Source organism: Urocitellus parryii, chromosome 5 (assembly GCF_045843805.1).
Source record: "Urocitellus parryii isolate mUroPar1 chromosome 5, mUroPar1.hap1, whole genome shotgun sequence".
Lineage (NCBI taxonomy): Eukaryota > Metazoa > Chordata > Mammalia > Rodentia > Sciuridae > Urocitellus > Urocitellus parryii.
In genome coordinates this window covers 175,978,781-176,003,363 of record NC_135535.1, presented here as the reverse complement: position 1 = coordinate 176,003,363, position 24,583 = coordinate 175,978,781, and the positions used below count along the sequence as shown (strand labels likewise).

The 24,583-nt window shown below is 42.0% G+C and overlaps 1 long non-coding RNA gene across 2 annotated transcripts in view; it reads left to right on the top strand.

Moving 5' to 3' along the window:
* Positions 1-5,200: 5,200 nt before the first annotated feature.
* The window catches only part of LOC113188835 (uncharacterized), a 67,591-nt gene continuing 48,208 nt past the window's right edge, over positions 5,201-24,583 (top strand). The window contains exon 1 of one of the 2 annotated variants that reach the window (XR_003301589.2): positions 5,201-5,407. This is a non-coding gene — a long non-coding RNA (uncharacterized LOC113188835). Of the gene's footprint in view, positions 5,408-8,385; positions 8,831-24,583 lie in introns of those variants that run through there. The other variant, XR_013343625.1, reaches the window with a different exon arrangement.

Genomic DNA, 24,583 nt, shown 5'->3' with positions numbered 1-24,583 from the left:
CAGATTCAGGGGATTGATAACTAAAGTTGAAAGGGAAAACTTTTATAACTTATTAGAGAAGCTATAGAAGGTTTTTAGGATCTTGAATTGGTAAGGATTTTTAAAATTGAGCTAGAGAGAATTTCTAAAATAATGAAAGACCCAACCTAGAGAGAAAAACTGATAAATTAGCCATATTAAAATTAAGGTTTTTTTTTTTTTTAATCAAAAGATAGCATAAAGACAGTATGGGGCTGGGGATGTGGCTCAAGCAGTAGTGTGCTCGCCTGGCATGCTACCGCTTGAGCCACATCCACGTCCCCTGGCATGCTCGATCCTCAGCACCACATAAAAATAAAATAAAGATGTTGTGTCCACCGAAAAACTAAAAAAAAATATTAAAAAATTCTCTCTCTTAAAAAAAAAAGATAGCATAAAGATAGTAAAAAGTTTAAGCTATGACTGATGAGGGATTTGTTTCTGGGATGTGTGAAGAACTTCAATAACTAATAAGAACAAAAAGAAATCTATAGAGAAATAATCAAAAGTCTTGAATAGGCATTTCACAGAATAGGAAAACCAAATGGCCCATAAACATATGAAAAGATACTCAATCTCATTAATAACCAGGGCAATGCAAATTAAAACTATAATGATATACTATTTTACATACTTGAATGGCAAAAATTAAAACATCTGTAAACAACAAGTGTCATGAGTTTGTGGGCAATGGATATCATACCCTGTTGGTGAGAGTGTGAACTGGTGTGATCAGTTGGGAAACAATTTAGCATCATAATGTTGAAGAGGCATAGCAATTCTGCTCCTATGGAAAAACTCTGGCACATGTATATCAGGAAGTTTACAAGTAAGGAGTTATATAGGTTTATAGGAGTGTCCTGTATAAAAGGCAAAAACTGCAACCAACATAAATATCTGCCAAGGGTAGATTGGATAAATAAATTGTATTATATTATTTCAATGGGACATAAACCATAAATGAAGATGCATGGTTGCTACTCCTACAAGTGTGAGTGAATTTCATAAACACAAAATTGGAAAAAAGGGCAGATTGCAGAAAATATATACATACATCTCTCATTTACATAAGGTTCAGAACCACACAAAACTGAATATATAAATTTGTAATGAATATATGTATATTTCTCATATGTGAAAATAATGAAGGCAGGCAAGAGAGTAATAAGTAGACTACTTTCAAGGGATGCTTATGGAAGAAGTAGGGCGTGGGAATACAAAGGAGGATCCAAAAGTATGGCTAATATTTTCTAGTGAACATTTCTTTTACATATATTGCATATGTTATTTCATATGCCAATAGTATTTTACAATAAAACCTTTAAACAGATTTTATTAGAACCTAGAAGCACAATATGAGCTTTCCCATTTAACATCTTTTTATTTTCTTTTCCTTAGCTTTTTGGGGAGTTAGGGATGGGAGGCAATCTCTTCCCTGGTATAGCCCTTAAGAACAATGAATTGTTTGGGAGCATCTGATATTTGGTAACATTGTTCTGACAGCATCATTTAGGATATGGCCTAAATGCCCGACAGCGGACTGTTCTGTTGTGTTATTTTTAAACCTCATGATTTGGAGATGGCAGATTGTGTCAAGTTGTGTGGAATGTTCTATTGTGCTCTCACTGATGCTGCAGACATGAAAATTCTTATGGGTTTCTGTAAGGAACCAGCCTCTCTCCAGGTTTTTAGTGCTTTCTTCTGGGGTTGTGGGTTTCAGAATGCACAGTCTTATTGAATGTGATAGCCACCTTCCCTTGACATTCGGAGTGGCACCGGCTTAGGGAAAGCCCGTTGCTGGTACCACCACCTACAACTCTAGGCACCTCCCTCTCCCTGCCCTTGTGATCCCAGCACAGTCTCCCAGTCCTTATTTATTTATAGTAGGATTTCATCAAACCAGGGGCAGTTTTAACTCAGGAACGGTTTTAACAGTCCTGTTAGACCACTGACTAGGTTTACTGTGCTTTAAAACAACGATGAGCCCACACTTCTGCCCAAAACTTACTGGCAACGAAACCCAGATGACACACATCGTGAAAGACGACGGTCATTAAGATAGGCTGTTTGCTGGGTCAGCTTCCCCTACTCTTGTGCCCCATTCATGCTCTGTTAGTGGATTAACAGCTCATGTATTAACAGCCCATGACAACTGTGGGCCCACTGAGTCCTTGGAGCAGGTGAGTCACATGCTAATCCTTACTCATCCAGCAGATATTTTATCCCAGGCTTTATAATGCTGACCAGATCCAAAGTAACTAAAACTGGCTGTAACCAGAGACACACAAAGACTCAAGTGTCCACTGTTGGATGAGGCAAACTTCAAAATTAATCTTTGTATACCTTGGGCAATACACTGTTCATGTGTCTCCTTTGAATTTATGATATACTTTCTTCCTTTTGTGAGCTGATACTCTGTCCTTGACCTTTAGATCATGTGGAGTCAGGCTTCTCATCTAGCCAGAATCTTGATCTTGTTACTACCAAAGTTCTTAACAGCTTAAAAAAAAAATGAAAGCACACTCATCAATGCACATTTAAACTATTTATATGTAGAGTATCATTGTAATTAAATTGTTTTTGGATCTTAAAACTTTATGTTGGAAGTAACCACTGCTGGCATTGAAATACTATTTGAGCTGTCATTAGACTGATGAGGCGGCTGCAGGTGGCAGTAGCCACTGGATGCCCGCCATTTAGGATGGGAAGGTAGGTTCTGATTTCTCAAAGGTAGAGACTGCTTTGAATTGCTGTTTTTTGCTTTTCCAATTTCTAAAGGCTGATCTCACACTAAAAGCAGGTTTTATCTTACACACACAGTACACACATACACGTGTGCATGTACACACACACACACTTTAAAATTTTAGCTAGAGGGCTCAGACAAACAGATCAATTATATATTGGGGAAGGTGAAGAGGGTAGGGTGAAAGATGACATCATTGTTTCTGTGAATTCTGGAAAGGTGGTATTTTTCTATATACTGAGTGAGAAGAGTATAGCATCCACAGACATTATCTACAAATAATTAAAAATGCAGATGAGTTTAGAGCTGTGCATATAAATTTATCAGTGAGGGTGCAGAAGCAAGTACTCGTAGGAGTTTTTCCCTTCCTAACTCCTACCCATTTATTCCAGGTCTACATTCCGGCACTCTACTAATAAGGGCACCATGTCACCTCAAGCTCCTGCCCTTAGCCCTGCACCTTAAATAAGGGCTCCTCTCTGACCTTCCTCTAGCCATATCCTCTGTCTTGGAGATGTGTCCCCAACCTGGATCCTGTGCCCATCCCCCTCCTAGACTCTGCTCACAGCACCCCTGGACCCTGGACTTGCTTCTCTACATGTCTCCATCTCACCTCCGGAGCACTCTTCACTTCTGTTCTCAGTATGGCCTCCTGATGGCTTCCCATACCATAAGTGCCCTCTTGAGCCTGAGAGATGGATGTCTGGAGGATGGGGTTGGGGGAGCGCACATGGACAGGGTTGGGGACATGTGAGCTGGAGTGCCTACTGCATGAAGGTGACTCCTCAGCAGAGCAGATAAAGCCAGGGAGGGTAGAGAAGGGCCCTGGCTAGGCTGGGGTCTCCATTTGCATCCTTGCCCTGGGCTCTGTGAGCGGGGCCTTTCAACTCCACTCACTTGCTCTCATTTCAGTACTTTAGTTGTTTTACGATGGTCTGCCTCTTTCTTTCCATCTTCAGCCATCATTCTTGGTGTGTGGAACTCTCAGCTGAGTGTGGTCTCTGACAAGCCCAGTCACTTCTTCCCACCTCTGCTCCATAGCCTTCCCCATCCTGGTTCTTTGTTCTGGCTGTTCTCCATTCATCTCTTAAAAGGTGGAGTAGCGACTGTCTGCTATCCGTATAGAACACTGTGGGGACATGGCCCAGGGATGGAGTCAGGCTTCTGTAGAGTTCTACAGGTTCACCTTGGATGGGGAGCAGAGACCATGTCCTGGAGTGATATTACAGAGGGAGTGGAGAGATTTGGTCTCTGGATTTCCTCTACAGATAGGAAGTGTGTCCTGGAAAGCTGGGGGCTTCTAGAAGATGCCTGACCAGTCCACCAGCAGAGAATGTGGTGGAAACACTGGCTGCATGATGTAGGTGAGGCACACGGAGGACTTTGTCTTCTGGGAGTTCTCAAGATCTTTGGTCCAGAAAGAATTAATATCTTATAACCTTGTATTTACACGTTGTATTAACATATCAAAAGCAACTTTTCTAGGTCGATTATGTAATGTGATCCTAGTACAATCTGCCAAAATTGTACTTGGGAGAAATTTTACCACAAAGTGGCATAAAGTAACTAACCTCAGTGTTCATTTTGTTCTTCCTGCATTTGGCTGACTTCTCCTTCATCCGTCACGTCAAAGCTTAAGTGTCCCTTTTCAGATTGGTGTTTTCTGACTAACCAATCTCATAACCAATTGTCTATTATTCTTTACTTCACCAAATGTCGTTGAGTGGCTAGGAAGTGCCTGTATCCCTCAATCCATGTCCTTATGAAACTGAAAATTATTGAGAATTTGTTACTGCATCAGGCAGTGTGTTATGAATTATATTTACATTTTCTTATTTTAATCTTATGAGGTGTGTACTATTATCATCACCATTTTACAAATGAGAAAGCTGAGTTACAGAGAGGTTAAGTTACTGCCCAAAGTCAGTAAGGGCCAGATCTGGAGTTGATCCCAAGAAGTGTGATTCCAGAGTGTGGACATTTCCTGTTCTTTTCCTTCATTACATGTCTCAAATGACAATTGTATGTGTTACAGGGGGTTGAGGGAGACTTTTTTTAATTGTCATCTTGGAATGGCTGCCAATACCCAAAGGTGACACTAGACGTGCTTAGCTCTCATTCTAAGGAGAGCTCTTAACCAGTCTTCAACAATTGGTGTGGAACTGGTGTGAATATCACTGACTCACCCCCCCAGTCCCAGGTCTATTAGGAGAAGGCTGAGCTGGAGAAGAGGACTGGGTCCTCAGAGTCCTCAGTTTGTGGTAGGTACAGAATTCCTGGTGATAGAACTCACCCAGGGGTTGGGGAAGGACTGTTTTCCCCCCTCCTCCACACCCAGGAAGAGTTGGGGGCATGTTAAAGGAATCACTAACATATTTCTTGTCTGCCTGAACATCTTCCTGGGTAACAGTTCTGCTGTCTTTTCCATCTAGGGGGAAGAAAGAGTGGAGAAGGAAGGCAGGGCTGAGAGAAGCCCTGGTGATGGGCCTGGCTCTCTCCCAAGGCTTGCCACAGCAGGATGGCTGAATTTACATGGGTCAGAAGGACACTGAGGAAAGTGCTGGGCCTGCGATGACTTGCTGGCTCCCACCTAAGGCGTCCTGCTTCTGGATGAGGGGCTGTCCTGCAGCCAGGGTCTCTGAGGTACATATCAGGTAGCCAGAGCTGGGGGTGGGGAGGAATTGCTCAAGTCCCCTTCCCCTTCCTGCCCCCAGTGCAGAGCAAACCACAGCCAGAGAGCCAGGTAGGGAGGGGAATGCAGAGCAGACCCCACCCCAATCATCTAAGGCCCTCCAGCAGCAAGTCACTGGCAGAGGACTTTAGATAAGAAATGGGAATTTAAAGTGGTCTGGTCTAAATTTGAATAACTGAAAGTGATAGGAAGTAATGGAATGTGTCTGAGGTATTTTAAAAGGGAGGAAAAAGGGAAGGAGGTGATTTGACAGAGCACAGTAGAGGACAGTGTGAAGAGTCAAATCTATATCATGTTTATTGCCTGTGGATTTGAAACCTCTTGGTGAACTGGTCCACGTGTTTAACCATGCACTCATTTCCGGACCATCTTCCTAACGAGGTTGTAAACCCTATGAGGGCAGGACCTGTCTGTCTTATTTATTGCTCTGTCCATAGTGCCTAGTACAGAGTCCAGCAAAATAAGTGCTATTGAAGCAACAAGTAAGACACGGCATTAGGCTTGGGGAAATTCTAGTGGTTATTACTCCTGGTATTCCTGATGTCTGACTAGCCCTCATCCCAGGAGATGCTCTGGAATCCTAGATGCAAAAGGCCTCATAGCAAGAAGACCTCAGGGCAGGGGTTAAGAAGGTGCCCCATAGTCATGCAGAGTTTCCCTTTCCTTATCTATGAACCGCCTCAGTCATATCAACCTCTCAGGATTATTATTGAATTTAAGTGAGATCATGCATGTCTTTAAAGACCTTAGAGCAGTATGTGGGTCAGAGAAAATGTCTGATAGATGGTGGATTCTGATTATTAGGGAGGTGCAAATGACATTGGGGACTACATTTCAAGGCATATGTAGTTAAAAACCTAAATGTAAGACTCAAGACTGTAAAACCAGTAAAGGAAAACACAGGGGGAAAATGCTACAACATTGGTCTGGGAACTGATTTCTTGGATGTGACGCCAAAATAACAGGAAATAAAAGTAAAAATAGACAAATTGGATGGCATCAAATTAAAGAGCTTGTGCATAGCAAAGGAAACAATTAACAAAGTAAAGAGACAACCCACAGATTGGGAGAAAATAATTCGTGAATCATGTGTTGGATAAGGGACTTGAAAATATGTAAGGAACTCAAACTACTCAATAGCAAGAAAACAAATAACCCTATTTTTAAAATGTGCAAAGAACCTAAATAGACATTTACCAAAGGAAGATGTACAAATGGTCAACAGGTACATGAAAAGAAAGCTGAACATCATTAATCATCAGGGAAATGCTAATCAAAACCACAATGGGGACATCACTTTACACTCGTTAGAATGGTTATTATCAAAAAGATAAAAGGTGAAGTGTGGGTGAGAATGTGGAGAAAAGAGAACCTTCACACACTGTTGGTGGGAACATCAATGAGCTATTTTGGAAAATAGTAAGGAGGATCCTCAAAAAACTAAGAAGAATTACCATACATTCAAGCAAACCCACTTCCGGGTATTGCTGAGAGCCACAGCTGAGTCGGGATGGTACCAGAAGGAGTGGTTAAGAGGTGACGCCAGCGAGCCATTAAGATGATAATTAAATTAAGCTGTGATTAATTGCTGTGACTGGATGATCCTGGCTTGAAACAGGCTGTGTGTTCAATTGTATATAGACCTCTGCTGTCCGCCTCGGCGCCCTGCTACTTTGGAGTTCTCGCGGGGATTACTGGGGAGTTCGCGTTGGTTGGTGAAGTTCCGGTGGAGGGAGTTCCGGTGGAGGGAGTTCGGGGTGGTGTGTGGTGTTCCTGGAAGGGCCTCGTGGGTGAAGTTCGCGGGAGTTCGGAAATAAAGTTTGTTCCTGCTTGAGTGGCTCGTGATTTGTGCCCAGCCAGACTGTGGCAGGGTATAAACCCATATGAATTAAAAACCAGCAGGTTGAAGAAATATCTAAACTCTCATGTTTATTGCAGCACTATTCACAATAGCCAAGATATGAAAACAATCTAATATGGATAAAAAAACATGGCATATATACACAACGGAATGTTATTCAGCCATAAAAAAAAGGAAGGAAATTCTGTCATTTGTGACAATATGGAGGAATCTGGAAGACATGATGCTAAGTGAAATAAGCCAGGCACAGAAAGACAAACAGTGCATGATCTCTTTATATGTGAAATTGAAAAAAGTCGATCCCATGGAAGCAGAGAGTAGAATGGTGGTTAATGGAGGCTGAGGGAGGTGGAGGTGAATGGGGAAAGGAGAGATGTTGGTCAAGGTGTCCAGTTCTAGTTCCACAGGATGAAAAAGTTCCAGTGATCTTCTACACGCACAGTGACTATAATTAATAATAATATATATTTCAATATTGTTAAGAGAAATTTTAAATGATTTTACCACCAACAGATGGTAAGCATGTGAGGCGATTACCATTGTATATATAATTACCATCGTATATATAACTATATATACAATTACTATTTTTCAATTAAAAAAATTAAAAAGAAGATATACGTGACCCAAATCATAGGAGACTTTTTGAGTAGCACATGCTAAAGCTTGTAATTTTAAGGCTAAGAGCTTCAGGAGCTGGTGCGGAGAGCGAAATCCCCAGTGCTGTGTATGGGACTTCGAAGGAGGAGCCTATTGGACTTTTAAAGTGTGTGATGTATAAATAAGGAGGAGATTACATATGAGAAAGTGTTTTGCAAAGCACGAAGTGAGTAAAAGTGTGAGAATTTATGTATTTATAGCCAGAACATGCAAGAGTTAATAATGGGCCTCTGGCAGGGTCTTATTGTTTATTTATAGAAATTCCATGGGGAGTAGAGAAGGGAAGGAAGTAAGAATGTATTTCTGTGCAGGAGTGTGAATGGGATAGACAGAGAGAAGGTAAGGTGCTGGGGGAGATATTCAGGTTCAGCTTTTCTCAAGCTTCCACTGAACACCCGCTCCTGGCCATCTTCCTTATCCCCTCTTCACTCCTGTATCTTCCAAGCTGTCTTAGTGCCACCTTCTCCCGCCAGTTCTGTCTGGACACCCTGTCTGACCTTGAGCTATCACCCAGTCCTTCTGTATAGCCTCAGCAGGGAGAGCCAAGTCCTGGCAGAGGTCTCGCTGAAAGTGACTCACTGTGAAAGCTGGGCTTGTTCTCTTCAAAGGGCGAAGCTGGCTCACGACAGGGATGGGAGCGTTCCCTAGCCCAGCCCTATTCCTTCACAAGTTCTCTTTGGAAACTACTCTTACCCTTCCCAGGATGACCTTCATCCTTAATGAAATGGAGAAACAGAATGTCAGGACTTGCTTCCTTTCCAAAGAAAAGAGGAGCACACCGAAGTGCATTTTAAATGCTCTCTGGCAAGCCTGGAGTGGCGGGGAGGGGAGGAGCTGACTTGTCTTTTCTTCGGTAGGTATCTGGGAACTTGGCGCACATCTGCTTTCTCTTATGAAACGTGAAGGGCAACGCGTCATTCTGGGAGAGTCACTGCAATTCCTCCAAACGTAAACCTTGCCCCTCTTTGGGTCTTCATGTGCAGGGTCAGTTGTGTCCATTGAGCATGTTTGTATTTAGAGGGAAGGAAGTTAGGCAGGAGCCACCAAAGAAGTTTGAGATAAGACCCCTGCCCTATTCCAGGGCTTATGCCCAGGACTGTAGAGAGCAAAGGAAATGCTTAAAACACTGGGAACCATAAGGAATTGAATGAAAGGGTTCTTACGGGGTGGGTGGCTGAAAATGGCTTCTTGAGTGGAGACATGAAAGACGGAATCTGCACAGATGGAAAAGAAAAGAGGTGGTGTTCTAGAAGGGCCCAGAGCATGGGAAGGGCGTGAAGTGGCAATAATTGTGGTGTGGTGGGAAAGCAGAGAGATAAGCATGGGTGGCCAGAAGGGCTGGAGGCTGCAGTGAGGCTGAGATATGGCCAGGTGAGGGAAGTTGAAGAAAGTGGTCTTTCACTGTCTCTGTAAAGGGAAACACTCTGAAGTGTGTCTCTACGTGGAAGCAATCAGTGAGAGCAGAGGATTAGAAGGTTTGGCCAGGATGGCTGAGGGAGAGATGGGGCTCAGAAGGTCAGTTCTGGAGTCATGGTGGTGAAGTAGCTGAGAAGAGATTGACACTTGGGCCAGGGATGTGCAGTGGGTCTGGCTGGATGTGAGGGGAGCAAGGCAGCCCCAGCTCTTCTGCAATAGCTCTTTTGGGGACTTAGTATGGAATGAGAAGAGAATATTGGCTGGGCTGGTTTGGCCATTGTTGTCCAGTTAATGCAAAGTGGCTTGCTACTTGTGAGAATGACCCAGAGGATAGTGATGGGTGAAATATGCTTTTGGTGCCTCCTAATCAACTTGAAGGTGTAGCATCTGTGGCTGTTTGCTTCTGGTTGTTTGTTTTATATAGTAAATGGTGATGGCCAAGAACTGAAGGTCAGCGCACATGCCATGATTTTGATTTGGTTCGGTGAGTGAGATTTTGATTCTTCATGGGAATCCAATTTGCAGAAATTTTAATTGCCAACTCTTTCATTAGAAAGACTCATGTGTTTACTTTTTGTTTTTCAGAGCATGTAACTGAACAATGATGACTTCTGAGCACTCGAAATCGTGAATGAGGAACTTGCACTAAGCTTTAGCTATTATAAGGAGACATCTTCCTTAAGAATTTCCTAACCAGAGTCTAATTACTTTAAAATATCTCCTTTGTCTTAGTTCACTGAACAGTGGAGGGTTAGAAAGTGTTGGTGTGTGTCAAAAATCAGCATGTGTTTGGTGTATTTATGTGTGCGTGTATGTGTGTAATGGTGGTGGTGGTCACACTAGCAACAGTGAAATGAAATAATTAATAATCAGAGAGAAAAGGACAAGATAAAAGCCAAATAACTCATGAGGGCATTTCTGCATGGCATAATCACTGAGTTTCACAGTGATCACCTTAAGTTTTGATGAGAAACTTATGTTATTTTCTAGATATTCTGTTAAGGAGACTAGGAAGGACATAACACTTTTCAGAATTATTTCCATCTTTATGAGGGATAATGAGCTCAAATGTCTTCCAAAGCCAGTGAGCGGATAATGTTATTAGTGAAGTGGACCAGGCATATATAATAAAAGGGGTGGTATGTCCAAAGACATGGAAATCTAGTTTAAAAAATGCTCTCATGCCAACAGACACACATATGCCAGCTAGATTCGGCCAGTAGGCTGCCACTGTGATATGCCTGGTCTAAGTGGTTAAATTTAAGTTTAAGGGCTGGAAGCCTTTTGAAAAGTGCTGAATGAGGAAGAGTTGGCTTCCTAGAAACAGATAACCTCGCCCTGAATTAAAAATATTTAGCAGAACTTGCCTAGCAGAGAAAATGTCAAACTTTCTCTTGTCTTCAGTGCATGAGGCCAGCAAGCAGATGACTGAACGGAAGCATAAGTGAGTCATTTCTTTAAGAAGTCTCAGACTTAGCAGGGGTATTAACAATGGGCATTGAGGAATTTTCCCTCTCATTTTCTAGAATTTCTGTCTTTTTTGGAGCAAACTAGGAAACAAAACTCAAAACATCTCAAAGGGCCACTGTAAACATGATCATTCCTTTGTCCAGAGAATCCCTACTTTCTGAAGTCAATTAATTATTCCTTAATTCAAATCAACCCAGAGATTTCATGGATATCCCTGATTTAATTCCATTTGCTTTGGGCAATTCAGAATTGCAGGAGAATTGAATGTCTCTTAGCAGATCCTTTGCTGTATTTGGGGAATCAAGGGAATGTCTGCCAGTGGCACTCACAGCTACCCTTCTGGTTTGTTTTCACTGTCACCAGTCCCAAAGTTGTGCTTCTTATTGGTTTTCAAGTGAGTTTGTTTTCACAAGTCAATTTGTGTGTGATGGGATCAGATAAGCCCTTCCTACAGGAAAGAACAACATTCTGAAGTCTGACTTGCTTTTAGAAATCCTTGGCCCTAACTCAGAGTTGGAGACATGTTTATATTTGGGGCTAAAAATGACCAACTGAGACTTGGTAAACAAGTGAATGAACATGACACTGGACCCAAAGGAGAAGAATTGCAGCTTTGATAAATGGCAACTTGATTTGGAAAAGAGATGCCTTTATTTAAACACCATCATAGCCAAGTGGCCTGGGATGAAGACTTTGCAATGGGTCTTTGAGCAGACCACATGAGGTACGGCTCTGAATTGCAAAGGATCCTTTCATTTTGCCACTAAATCAGTCCTTTATCAAAACAGCACCAGCGTCTGAAAGAAGGTTTTCATGTTGAAAATAGAATTTACTTGCAAAAAAACTGGTTGAATCTATTATATAACTCAGAAGAATTTTCCTTTACGTCAACACTGCTGTGTTTGAACTAGCCTTGTGGTCCCTTAAACATGGAAGGATTCGACTTAGCTTCATTCCTTCTTGATCTTGAATGCTGAAGAAACCACAGTCTTATTGGGGTATGTTCTACGTTTTAAATTTCAACACATCATTTATCTTATTCTTTTTGATTTATATTTGGGGATAACAGTGCAACCTTGTATAAGAAACAGCCACTAGGATGATCAACAGCTATTTGTCTGTGCTCATTGTGGCTTCAAAATTAGGAATGAGTCGAAATGGATAAACCCAAGATATGCAGGTTTGGCAGCATCTTTGTTTGTCATTAATTAATCAAGGGAGGATGGTTTTCTGCCTTGGGTCTCAGTTTGTTTTCTGACTCCTGTGCAAGACAAGAGGAGAGGTGGTGGTCACTGAGAGCTGTACATCATCCTTGCTGTGCCTCTGCTTAACAGTTGCTGAGTTCTGAATGGTGCCGGGCACTGGGCTCGACCCGAGATTCACAAGTATGTGTAACAGGTACAGTCCCTGCCTACAGAAAGTCACAGTCTAGTGGGAGAGGCAGATATTAATGAGACAGTCTCCCATCATAAGTGTTTAATTATACACTGGTGTAGGTGTCATGAAGGAAAGCAGTTGGTGTTAGCAGAATTCTGAGGGAAGCCTGACATAGTGTGGGGGTCTTGGAAGGCTATGTTCTGAAGGACAACCCTCACCAGGAGGAGAAACCAGGTACCAGGTGAAAGCTGGGGAGGGGTGTAGGGACCAGCATTGACACAGGAGTACTGGGCTGCATGAACAGCTCCATCTTGATCATGGCAGCAGTCACCATGGAAGTCACCACAGGTTATAACTCCTAGCAAACTCCTACCTCTCATTCAAAGACCATTTCAAAAATTACCTTCTTTATGAAGTGTTCTTTGAATCCTACAGACAGAATTACTCCCATGCTAGAACTTGGCTTATACCCCTGATGAAACGTTGGGGAGACCCTTTGTGCTTTGAATCTGAGAGGCAGCATGTGTCTGTGGAGCCAGGCCCCCTGAGTTCAAATCCTGAATCAACTATTCATTTGTCCCTGGGAAAATTCCATAACCCCTCTGCATTTCAGTTTTGCCATTTGTAAAATGGAACTATCAATAGCACCTTCCTCATTGATTTGATGGGAAGATTGGAAGTGTCATTATAAACACTGTGCCTGGTTCAGTGCTTTGGACGTAGTAAAACTACTAATGTGATCTGTACTTTTCTAAACATGTCTGTTTCCTCATTAGTTTTGCCCAAGTGCTCAGAGCTGGCTGGAGTCCAATCAGGAACTCCACCCGTATCTATAACATTGGGTTCAGTGCTCATTCTGGGAAAATCAGGCTGTCTTCAATTACAGTGCCTCTCAAACTTTATGTGTACTTGAATAGCCTAGAAATCTTGTTAAAATGCAGGTTCTAGTTCAGTTGATCTAGGTGATGATCTATGCAGCTGGTGTGTATATTGAGAAGTAAGGGTCTATATACCAGCCTGAGTGAGCTCTCTGATTCTACCTGAGTTTTGGGGGAGAGACAGGAGCCTGTGGAAGGAGGAGGAGACTCACTCTATAATGCCTGCACTGGACATTGCAGCCCTCTCCTTGTCTGGACCAGTGTCCCATCTGCCTTAGCTACTCAGTCGGTATGAGGTGACTATCATCAGATTACTAGTAATGGTCCAGTTATTGAGGACTCTGTCAGTTAGTGTTCTCCAGAAAAAAAGGAAAAAATGAGTGAGATTTATTTTAAGGGACTGTAGGGTAGACTGGCATGCTGGAAATTCAGATGAGTGTTATTATTGAAGTCTCTAGTCTGACATGTGTTGGGTGGTCCAGCAGGCTGGAAGCTCAGTCAGAATTTCATAAGCTAGAATTCCTTCGTTCCTGGGAAATCCTTGAGTTGGCTTTGACATTCTTCCACTGGTTAGATGAATCCCACCTATGTTAGACAGGGTAATCTGTTTTACTTAAAGTCCATGGATAGATGTTGATCACATCTGCAAAATACCTTCAGAGCAACATCTATATTAGTATTTGTCCAAACAATTGGGCACCATAGCCCAGCAAGTTGACACAAAAAAATGAACCCACATCAGCACCAAAGAGCATGGCCTGCTTCACAGTCTCAATCATCCTTTTCATTTCTACCATAGCCAACTGTGGAGAAATCCCTGTAAACCCACCTCCTTTGTGGGGCAGACTCTCCATGTGCATGGCCCTCATCTTGGGGTTTGAAAGGTGCCATTAAGGTTTGAGAGTTGCCAGTGATTGTGGTCTGTGCTCTGTTATAGCCAACTTAAACCCAATTAACCAACTCTCTTGGCTAGGTTTCTTAGTGAAAATCAGAAGTTACCCCCTTTCAAACAATTGCCCACCTTGGTGTGCCCAGCTCAGGGTTGAGAATTCAGATACTGTTTGTGTGGGGTCACACCACTGGATTGTAAGCAACAAGCAGTTCTTTCAGGAGGTCTTGGACAGCTGCTAAGACCCCGCTGTGGTCTTAGCCACATCTGGCCACAGAGACAGAGCTGAACCAATATTCTGCCGTCCTTAGGGAAACGCTTGCTGAGCCAACACCACAATGTGGGATGGTGGCAGCAGGTACATTCAGACCTCATATTTACTTCTGTTCGGCTTTCCCAAGGCAATTTCCAGGTTGTGATTTCATTTTATGTTGATTATTGTTTGGTGGGATAGTTGGAGTAGATGGTGTTAATGTTCATGTTTTCCTAAGTTGATGAAATGGTACCATTTGGAAACGGGCAGAATTCAGTTGGAATTTGTATCCATCTCTTACTAGCTGAGTGACCCTGGACAAGTGGCTTCAACTCAGTAGCCATATCTGCAATAACCACCTTAAATGTTTGAAGCAAGGATCATAGATCATATAGCTCGGCATCTCTTATCTACTAAGATGCTTAAAAAATGACTTTTTATCACTATTTTAGGACACATGCCTTGGGTCCTGCCTTCCCCAGAACCCTTCTATGCTGACTATGCCCACCCACGACCCTTGAGGAGGTGCCAGCTGAAGTGCCTGGGCTTGTGCTATGTGATCTGCATCACAAACACAGCTGATTAGGGAAGTAAAGTCACCTTGCCTATGATGGACTTGAATTCCTCTCCTAGGAATTGGAACATTAAGGGATTGAACTCTTGAGCAGTGGGGAACTAAGCTAAAAGGTTGTATGGTTTTGGGAACCAGGACAACTATGATAACTACTGTATATGCATAGGTAGTGACAGGGGAAGCCTTCTGGTGTAGAAAGAGGGAGACAGAAGCGAGAAGGCATAAGAAGAGATGTGTTTTAGAGTTCTTAAAAAACAGAGCCACAGTTAATAGCTTTCCAGTTCCCATTAGGCCAGATGGAATCTTTCCTGCCCTTGGATTCCATGGAACCTAAATTCTTTTGATAAGTCAAAACCTTTTCTTGGCTGGGTTCATAGGTAGTGAAATAAGATCAATGATGTGAAGGAGCTGATGAAGAGATGGGGGCTCTAATAGGCAAGCATTTAAGCAGCCTGGATGCCCAGTCCAAGGCTCATGCTCTTCGCTGCCTTGTCTGATGAGTGCAATTATAATGATTATTTTCTCTGCTCTGGGGCTGCTGGGGAGTGGTTGGAGAAGGAAGTATGGTATAGGAGGCATGATGTGGAGGTAATTCTGTTTGACATTTCCTCTCTGTGACTTCCATGCAGCTGCTCTCCCAGGATCATTTCAGAATCATGAAAGTATCTTTGATGTCTTCCTTCTTGTATTGGGCACCAGTTCTCAATGACAGCCCTATCTTCTCTGAAGGAGAGAAGTTATTGGATTATTGGGGATGAATCCCAGGGGATTTGGTTTAATATGGTTCCCACCTAATGATATCATCTGACTCAGAAGTCAGGTTTCTCTGACCTTTTAGTGCTGGCTGTAAACCAATATGTTGGTAATAATATGGGGCCTAAAGATGAAGATAAATCTGGGGAAGACCTAGGCGCTCCCCTTGAATATTCCAGAGTGACTTGTCTGAGCTTAAAACTCATCATTGGCATCACCTGGGCTAAGGTGTTGCAGGAAACTGGAGTACTTCCTCAGACTTGGCGGTCACAATGGGGCAGAATGTCAAGCCTCCTGTGATGGTTGGCTAGACCTGAGCTTTCAAACTTTGAGGACATTGAAGGGCTAGCCATATCAGAATCAAAGAGGCATTCAATCCCTTTCTGATTCAGAATGTATAGGATGAAGCTTTGGGTAGCTCTAATTTTAATAAATACTAGGTGATTCTAATCAAATCATCAGCCATGATAGAAACCACCCTCACGTAGATGGCCTCAATGGAGGTCAGGCTAAAATTCTCTGAAATGATGTAGCAAATATGTTGCATGGGAAGTTCTGTAGTTTAAGCCCCAACTTCAAAATAGATGCTACTATAGGTTAAGTTATGTCCCTCCAAATTCGTGTTTGAGTCCTAACCCCCCAAGACCTCAGAATATGACCTTATTTAGAAATAGGAGCTTGTAGGTATAGTTAGTTAAGATGAGTTTATATGGAATAGAGTGGGCCCCTAATTCAAAATAACTAAGGTGTGGCAGGTTCTTATAAAAAGGGGAAATTTGGATATAAAGACAGACATAGCTAGAGGGAAGATGATATGAAGAGACATAGGAAGAACTATGTTGCCACAACCCAAGGAGCATCTGGAATCACCAGCAGCTGGAAGAGGTAAGGAAGAATCATCCCCTACATCGTTTTCAGGGGAGTATGGCTCTACCAACACCTTGATTTCAGACTTGTAACTACTGTGTGTGTAACAATCAATTTTCATTGTTGTAAGTCACAAAGCTTGTGGTTCTTTGTTACACTATCCCTAGGAAACTAGTACTGATGCTTCCACTTTTTTAAGTTTTTCATATTAGCCACTCTCCATTTCATTCCTTTTGAGTTGCTCCTCCTATTCTCTTGGGTGTGAAATGATGATTCTATGAGGCCTGGGTGTAGTCTCTGGGAGTGTTCTTGTGGGTAGGGTGGAGTGGAGTGTTGAACAGACAGGAAATCTCCGTTCCCCTGAGGAATGTACCAGTACCATATGAAGTGAGCAGGAAGCTAAGGCCTTAATGAACAAGAGGCAGGTTGCTTCTCCCTTTCATTCCCCTTTGTGAATCTGACCAGTTATTTTAAAAAGCTAAGCATCTTTTAATGCCTGAAAATTCTCTAAATTTCGAGTGTGCGATTGTAGGTAGGTTCTTAGTATTTTTTGGGTCCAGGTAAATTCATAGCACAATAGTTAAGAGCAGGGCTTTTGAGCCAAACTGCTGGTATCTGGATCCTACTGACTGTGTGGTTTTGAGAAAGTTGTCTGGTCTATGGGTCCTCATACTAGAGTGTTCAGGGCTTGCCAAAAGACAAATTGCCCCACCCCTAGAGTTTCTGAGTCAGTACAGCTGAGGTGGGGTCTGAGAAACTTAATTTCTAACAAGTTCCCAGGTGATGCTGATATTGCTGGTCCTGGGACCAGCACTTTGAGAACTTCCAAACCCTAGTCTCTCTCAGCCTCTGTTTTCCCATCAGTAAAATGGGGTTTGTGGTATTTCCAAGTTACAGAGTTGTGATGCTTAAGTGAGGTGATGAATGTTAAGGGCTTAGTGCATTGCTCTGGATGGAGCTTAGTGAATGTCAGTGGTCTTTATCTGTACTGATATTGATTGAAGCCCTCTTCTGTGCTTGACCTGCCGAGTCTCCCCAAGATGTTCCAAAGTCAGGAAACATCCAAAGAGAATTCTGGCTGGCATGCAAAGAAATGTCACCTCCTGTTTGGATTTTCAAGGAGTTAATTATTCTAAAACTAAGGGATACCTCTTACTACATCAAGGACGTGTCTCCCTCATAAGCCAGTAATTGGGCACTGAGTGAGGCCTTTGGAAGAGATGGGGCTAGAAAAGAGGAGAGAGATTGCATCTCACCTTCAGGGACATCAATAGGAAGCCCTGAGAGTTAGGCTCAGGAGTTTGTGAGCACTCCTTTGCCTGGGGCTGCAGCCAGCAGCTTCTGCTGCTCCACATCAGCACTGCCCATCTGTTCAGGAAACATACTTCGGCCTGAGCCCTTTCCCACACTCCCAGCTCAACGCAGTGATTGTCTTGGTGTTCAAGTGTCAAGTGTTAAGGTCTTTCAGAAGCCACTGTATATGTTTGCTCTGCATCTCCTCCAGTCTGGCCTCAGCGCAGACATACAGACTGTTAATGGCTTGGCCTTCCTGATCCAATATGACATCCTGGCACCGAGTCTCCTCATTAGCTTGGTCCTAGGGATTCCAGCTTCGGAAGCAAGACAGTTCATGTCGATAAATAGTTCTTTGTCTCTGGGTTTCTGGCCCCATCAGAAGACTACGGCTCTGCTTAGGAGCTACTGTCTTGTTGCTAAGATTCTTGGAGCTCATCCAAATTCACATTTCCCAGGATGGTGGAGAATAATGATTACAAAGCTCTGAAAATGTATATACTGATTTCATTCCAACATCACTTAAAAAATAACCTGGAGTACCCAGAGAATGCTATTTCTGGTTTTGTTTGACTTTTGTGTAGCTGAACTTTGAGGGCAAAAGTAAAGTCCTTTTTTAAAAAATGTGTATTTTGGTGCAAGCGTCCCCCATCAATGTAGCGAGCTCTTCTTGAACATTACTGTGTGCAAAATAGCAATGGGAGAGACAGTAAGAAAAGGCAAGATTCTCCCACTTTAATTAGAAGAGGTGAAGTATATGATCTAAATATCCTGTTTTCTCTTTTCATGTTCTGAATTTTTTATTTGCCCCAAACATCAATCTTTCCCTTTTGCATACTGTCTTCCCTTATGGCAGGGCCAGCCACTTGAACATTGTGGAAATCATTTTCAAGAGTGCTTCCTTCTGGTTGTATCTTCTTGGAGCCAAATTATCTCTGCACTGTCCCCGATGTCCTTCCTCAAATCCTAGTTTAGCTCCACATGCATACTTACCATTCAGTTAATGGGAAAACTTTGTTTTCTTGGCTACGTAGTTGTGAACTTTTCCTGTTTAGTGCTTCCTGCTGATTACAGAGTTTACTTGTGTGTTTATTCACCTTGCCTCTCACTAGAATATCATTATCATTATACCTGAGAAGGTAGTGACCTTGTCAAAGTAGTCTGTCTCGGCTGCCAAGTCAAATAGGCCAAAAAGAAATCAAGGGGGCAAACTAAAATCTAAGTAGACTAGAATTTAGGAATATAACTTGAAGCTTGAATACTTTGTTTAGTAAAAATAAAAACAGGGCCTGCTTTCTGGCTTGTCACTCTGGGGAGTCAACTCATCACTTAGTCTGTGTTCTGGGAGAATGCTGGCTACAAAGCACTTTTAAAAACCAGGCTTTCCATAGCTAAATAGTCTTTCCATCCAGCAATCGTCCTTCTCCGTATTTACCTGAATGAGCTGAAAACTTATATCCACCCAAAATCTTCACACAAATGCTTCTAACAGTTTTATTATTGCCCCAAGTTGGAAACAACCATAGTGTCCTTCAATTTATACCATGGATAAATAAACCATGGTGCACCAGTGGAATATTATTCAATAACAAAGAAAAATGTGCTATCAAGCCACAAAAGAACAATGAGGGAAATGTCAATGTACTTGCCAAGTCAAAGAAGTTGGTCTGAAAAGGTTTCATACTACATGAAGTTCCCACCTATATGACATTCTGGAAGAGGCAAAACTATAGAGACAGTAAAAAGGTCAGGGGTTGCAGGAGTTAGGAGTTGGGCACGAAGAGGTGACCCACACAGGATTTTTAGGGCAGTGAATCTATTCTTAATGATATTGTAATGGCAGATACTTGACATTATACATTTGACAAAATCCATAGAGGTTATAGTCTATGGACTTTAATGAATAATAATGTATCAATATGGATTGATCAGTTGTAACAAGTGTCCCATCAAGGCAGATGTAAATAATAGGGAAAACTGTGTGTAGCGGGGTTGGGGTTAGGTGGAAAGAATAGATGGGAACTCTTGGCACCTTCTGTTAAATTTTTCTGAAAACCTAAAATATAAACCTACTAATGGGAATAAAACACCCAACTTAATCAATTTATTTATTGACTTTTTAAAATTTCCAATAAAATCTATTGAGCACCTAGCATTTTTCAGGCATCACACAGGCCACACCATTAGGGTAATCTATGGCATTTGTTCACAGAGAGGGAGTCTCAGTGTTGTCATTTAAAGAAACTCAGTTCTCTATAAGGTTGAAATAGATAATAGCAAATGTTGCTGAAGGATGATGTGGAAGATAGGATGATGTGGAGGATAAAGTCAAAGAGCATGAGCCCTTCCATAATCCACACCTAAAGGATAAAAGTATCCAGAGGTCAGGAACTTTTGTACCTGGCAGCATAAACCATCTGCTAATGTTAGGTAAGATAATAATAATAATAATATCCAGGAAGAAACTATGGAGCAGAACTCAGGTTTAAGAAACAATATATTCATTCATTTTTTTTAAACTGACAGTAATACCGCTTGAATACCCTGATTTTATTCCTTAGGTAGAGGAGAAATTCAATGTCAATTATTAGTGGGGCCCCCTCCCTTCCTCCCATTAAAGTTGAGGGTAGAATGGTGATTCAAGATTCCTGGTTACTGGGAACATGTGGGAGGCACCTGGGCTGTTACACATGGAAGGTCCCTGGTTGCATTATTCTTTTGCTTCCCTGGTTGTGTCTGGTGCTGTTATCCTCTGCCATCTGCACAACACTGCTTCCTGGAAAGGACTTCCAACTATCCTGGTTTTATTTTCCCTCGTTGACCTTAAGTTTTCTTTTGTCCATAGGCTTGATCACAGGGAACTTCTCAAGGCCACTCTCTGTGCTTAGTGCCTAGCCTTTGGAGGCATCTTGCAGTCACCTTCCACCCAAGGTCAAGGCACTGTGGGATGCAGCATGAAGTAGGGTATGGGTCTCCACCCTAGGATACCTCCCACCCCTTTGTCCACTATTTCCTCTAGGAAATCTCTTCTTTAGGAGTCTACCTCCATCATAAATTATCATAAATATTATGGAAGATAGTATGGAAATTACTGAAAAATTAAAAATAGCACTATCATATCATCAAACAATCTTACTACTGGGTATATGTCCAAAAGAAATGAAATCAGTCTGGTGAAGAGACATCTGCCACTCCCATGTTTATTGTAGCATTAGTCACAATAGCCAAGAAGTGTAAATAACTTAAGCGTCAGTCAACTGATGAATGAAAAATGTGGAGCTTACACACAATAAAATACTATTCATTGTGTGTATATACCATTTCTTTATCCATTCATCTACTGAAGGGCATCTAGGTTGGTTCCACAGTTCAGCTATTGTGAATTGTGCTGCTATAAACATTGATGTGGCTGTGTCCCTGTAGTATGCTGATTTTAAGTACTTCAGGTGTAGACCGAGGAGTGAGATAGCTGGTCAAATGGAAATTCCATTCCAAAGTTCCATTCTAAGGAATCTCCATACTGCTTTCCATAGTGGTTGCACCAATTTGCAGTACCACCAGCAATGTATGAGTGTGCCTTTCCCCCCACATCCTTGCCAACATTTATTGTTGTCTGTTTTCTTGATAACTGCCATTCTGACTGGTGTGAGATGAAATCTTAGAGTAGTTTTGATTTGCATTTTTCTAATTACTAGAGATGCTAAACACTTTTTCATATATTTGTTGATAAAATGTGTATCTTCTTCTGAGAACTGTCTGTTCAGCTCCTTAGCCCATTTATAGATTGGGTTGTTTGGTTTTTTTGCTGTTAAGTTTTTTGAGTTCTTTATATATCCTGGAGATTAGTGCTCTATCTGACATGTGTGTGGCAAAAATTTGCTCCCAAAATGTAGGCCCTCCATTCACCTCATTGATTGTTTCTTTTGTTGAGAAGAAGCTTTTTAGTTTGAGTCCATCCCATTTATTAATTCTTGATTTTATTTATTGTGCTTTAGGAGTCTTTTTAAGGAAGTTGGGGCCTAATCTGACATGATGAAGATTTGGACCTACTTTTTCCGCTATTAGGTGCAGGGTCTCTTGACTAATACCTAAGTCCTTCATCCTCTTTGAGTTGAGTTTTATGCATGGTGAGATAAAGGGGTTTATTTTCATTTTGCTGCATATGGATTTCTGATTCTCCCAGCACCATTTGTTGAAGAGGCTATCTTTTCTCTACTGTATGTTTTTGGCACCTTTTCTAGTATTATATAACTGTATTTATGTGTGTTTGTTTCTGTGTCTTCTATTCTGTACCATTTGTCTACATTTCTATTTTGGTTAAAATTATGGCATTTGCAGGTAAATGGATGGAGTTGGAGAATATCACGCTAAGTGAAGTAAGCCAATCCCACAAAAACAAAGGCTGAATATTCTGTCTGATAAGTGGATGCTAATCCATAAAAGGAAGAGGAGAGGCATATATAAAATGGAGGAACTTTGGGCAAAGGGGAGGGAGGGTAAGGAGGGTTCATGGGGACAGGAAACATGGTGGAATGAGAGTCATTACCCTGGGTACATGTATGACTGCACATAAGGTGTAACACTACACTGTATACAACCATAGAAATGTAAAGTTGTGCTTTATGTAAAGTTGTATACAATGAATCAAAATGCATTCTGCTGTCATATATATCTAATTAAAATAAATTAATTAAAAATAAGATAAAATCAGTTTATTGTGTCAAAAACCAAAATACTATTCAGTCATGAAAAAGATAAAAATATTGTCATTTGCAACAACATGGTTGGAATCGGAGATAATTATGTTAAGTGAAATAAGCCAGGCACAGGTAGACAAGTACTGCATGATCTCACTCATTTGTGGAATATAAAAAAGTCAATCTCATAGAAGTTGGGAGTAGAATGGTGAGTACCAAAGATTGGTGTTATGGTTTGGATGTAAGGTGACACCCCAAAGATCCTGTATTAATGCAGGAATATTCGGAGGTAAAATGATTGGATTATGAGAGCTGTAACCATCCTAGTTTGAATGGCCTTACTGGGTGGTAACCGTAGGCATGTGGGGCACTAAGGGAATTCCTTGAAGGGGTTCATCTTCCCTGTGGTCCCTTTTCCACCCTCTCTGTTCCTAGTCTCACGAGTAGATCAGCTTTCCTCTGCCACACCCTTCTGCCATGATGTCCTGGCTCATCTTGGGCCCAGGGCAATGGACTCGACTAATCATGGATTCAACCTCTGAAACCAGGAACCAAAATAAACTGTTTCTTCCCTCAGTTATTCTTGTTGGGTATTTTGGTCACAGTGAGGAAAAGCTGACTCACACAGCTTGAGGGACGGAGGAGGGAGGGATGGGGAGAGATTGGTCAGTGGGTACAAAGTTATAGTTAGGTAGGAGTAAGAAGTTCTGGTGCACTATTGCAAAACAAGGTGACAACAGACAATGATAATGTACTGCATATTTAAAAAATCTGTAAGGAAGGATTTTGAATGTTTTCACCATAAAGAAACCTCATAAATATGTACCATTTTTATTTATGTTAAAATAATTTAAATGAAACAACAACAACAAAATCTACCTCCATCTGTTCCAGCCTTGTCTATCCGCCAACAGGGCTAGGTTGTAGTACACAAAGACCCCTAAAGTCTCTGTAGGTGTAAGAGAAACTTAGATTTCCTGAAGTTAAGGGATAAAGGAGAAAGGAGTTGGGAAAAGAAAATGCCTTTCTTTGTTTCCTGAAAAGCCTCCACAAATATATTCCCCAGTTGGGTTAGGCTGCCACACTATAATTGCTAGTGGTCGGGAACTTAGCTGTCTTTATTTTTAAAATGAAACCACTTTTCGTGAACCATATATCATGCCAGACTTTGGCTTCTGGGCCTGAGCCTTCAGAAGATGCCCCACGACATCGAGCATCCAGACAATGGAGTCTCATCAACCTGGGAATGTGTCCAAAGACAGTACACAAGATTAAAACCTTATGCAGTCAAAATTCCCCAGGACTCTGCATTGAGAAAATAACGCTTTGCAGAATTTCACTTGGTCCTCTGCTAGGAGCCACAGCAAAAGTATTATGATACATGGCACCTTTGGTTTAGGTGACTGCCAGCTAGCCATTGAGATGATATGATTGTGTTAAGATTTACATTCATATGGAAATTGGACTCCTGCTGTTCACCTGGGCCTGCTACAGGACTCATGTTACGGGACTCATGTTACCGGACTCCTGGAGAGTTCCCATTGGTTGGGGAAGGATAGTAGGAGGGAATTTCCGGGAGAGGTGGAGGGGGCGGTTCCGGTAGAGACACACGTGTGTGGACCGGCTTGCGGGAGTCCTCCACAAAGATCTTATTTCTAGCATTCCATTTTTTCATACTTTATTTAGATGAGCCCTGGAGGAGCTGGTTGGTTTGCATGTAGAGGTTCTAATGGAGGAGAAATATTTGTCTATAAACATAACAATCATCTTAAATGTCATGTGGGACTCTAAGAGCAGTCCTCCAGGACCCATCTCAGAGATGCATAGCAGACCTTCTCACATTCACTCAGGGACATGTGTTCACGGAGTGCAATGCATGGTGAGGTCAAAGGGGCCATTTAATTTGTTCCCCTTTTCTTCCCTCTCTCTGACTGCATCTCCACTGTCCCAAGTACGTTCAGTTTTCTTGGACTATGAAGAGACTTTGTGTTGCGAACACCAGTCTGTTCTGACTCAGGCGGGTGGAACCAGTCTTGCTCTGCCAGCTCACTTCCTGGTCTCTCTGACTTTTCTGTTGGTATTCTTTGTGGGCTCCCATCTTGGATGGCCCCTGATAGCTCTTGCTGGTGTAGGTTTTTA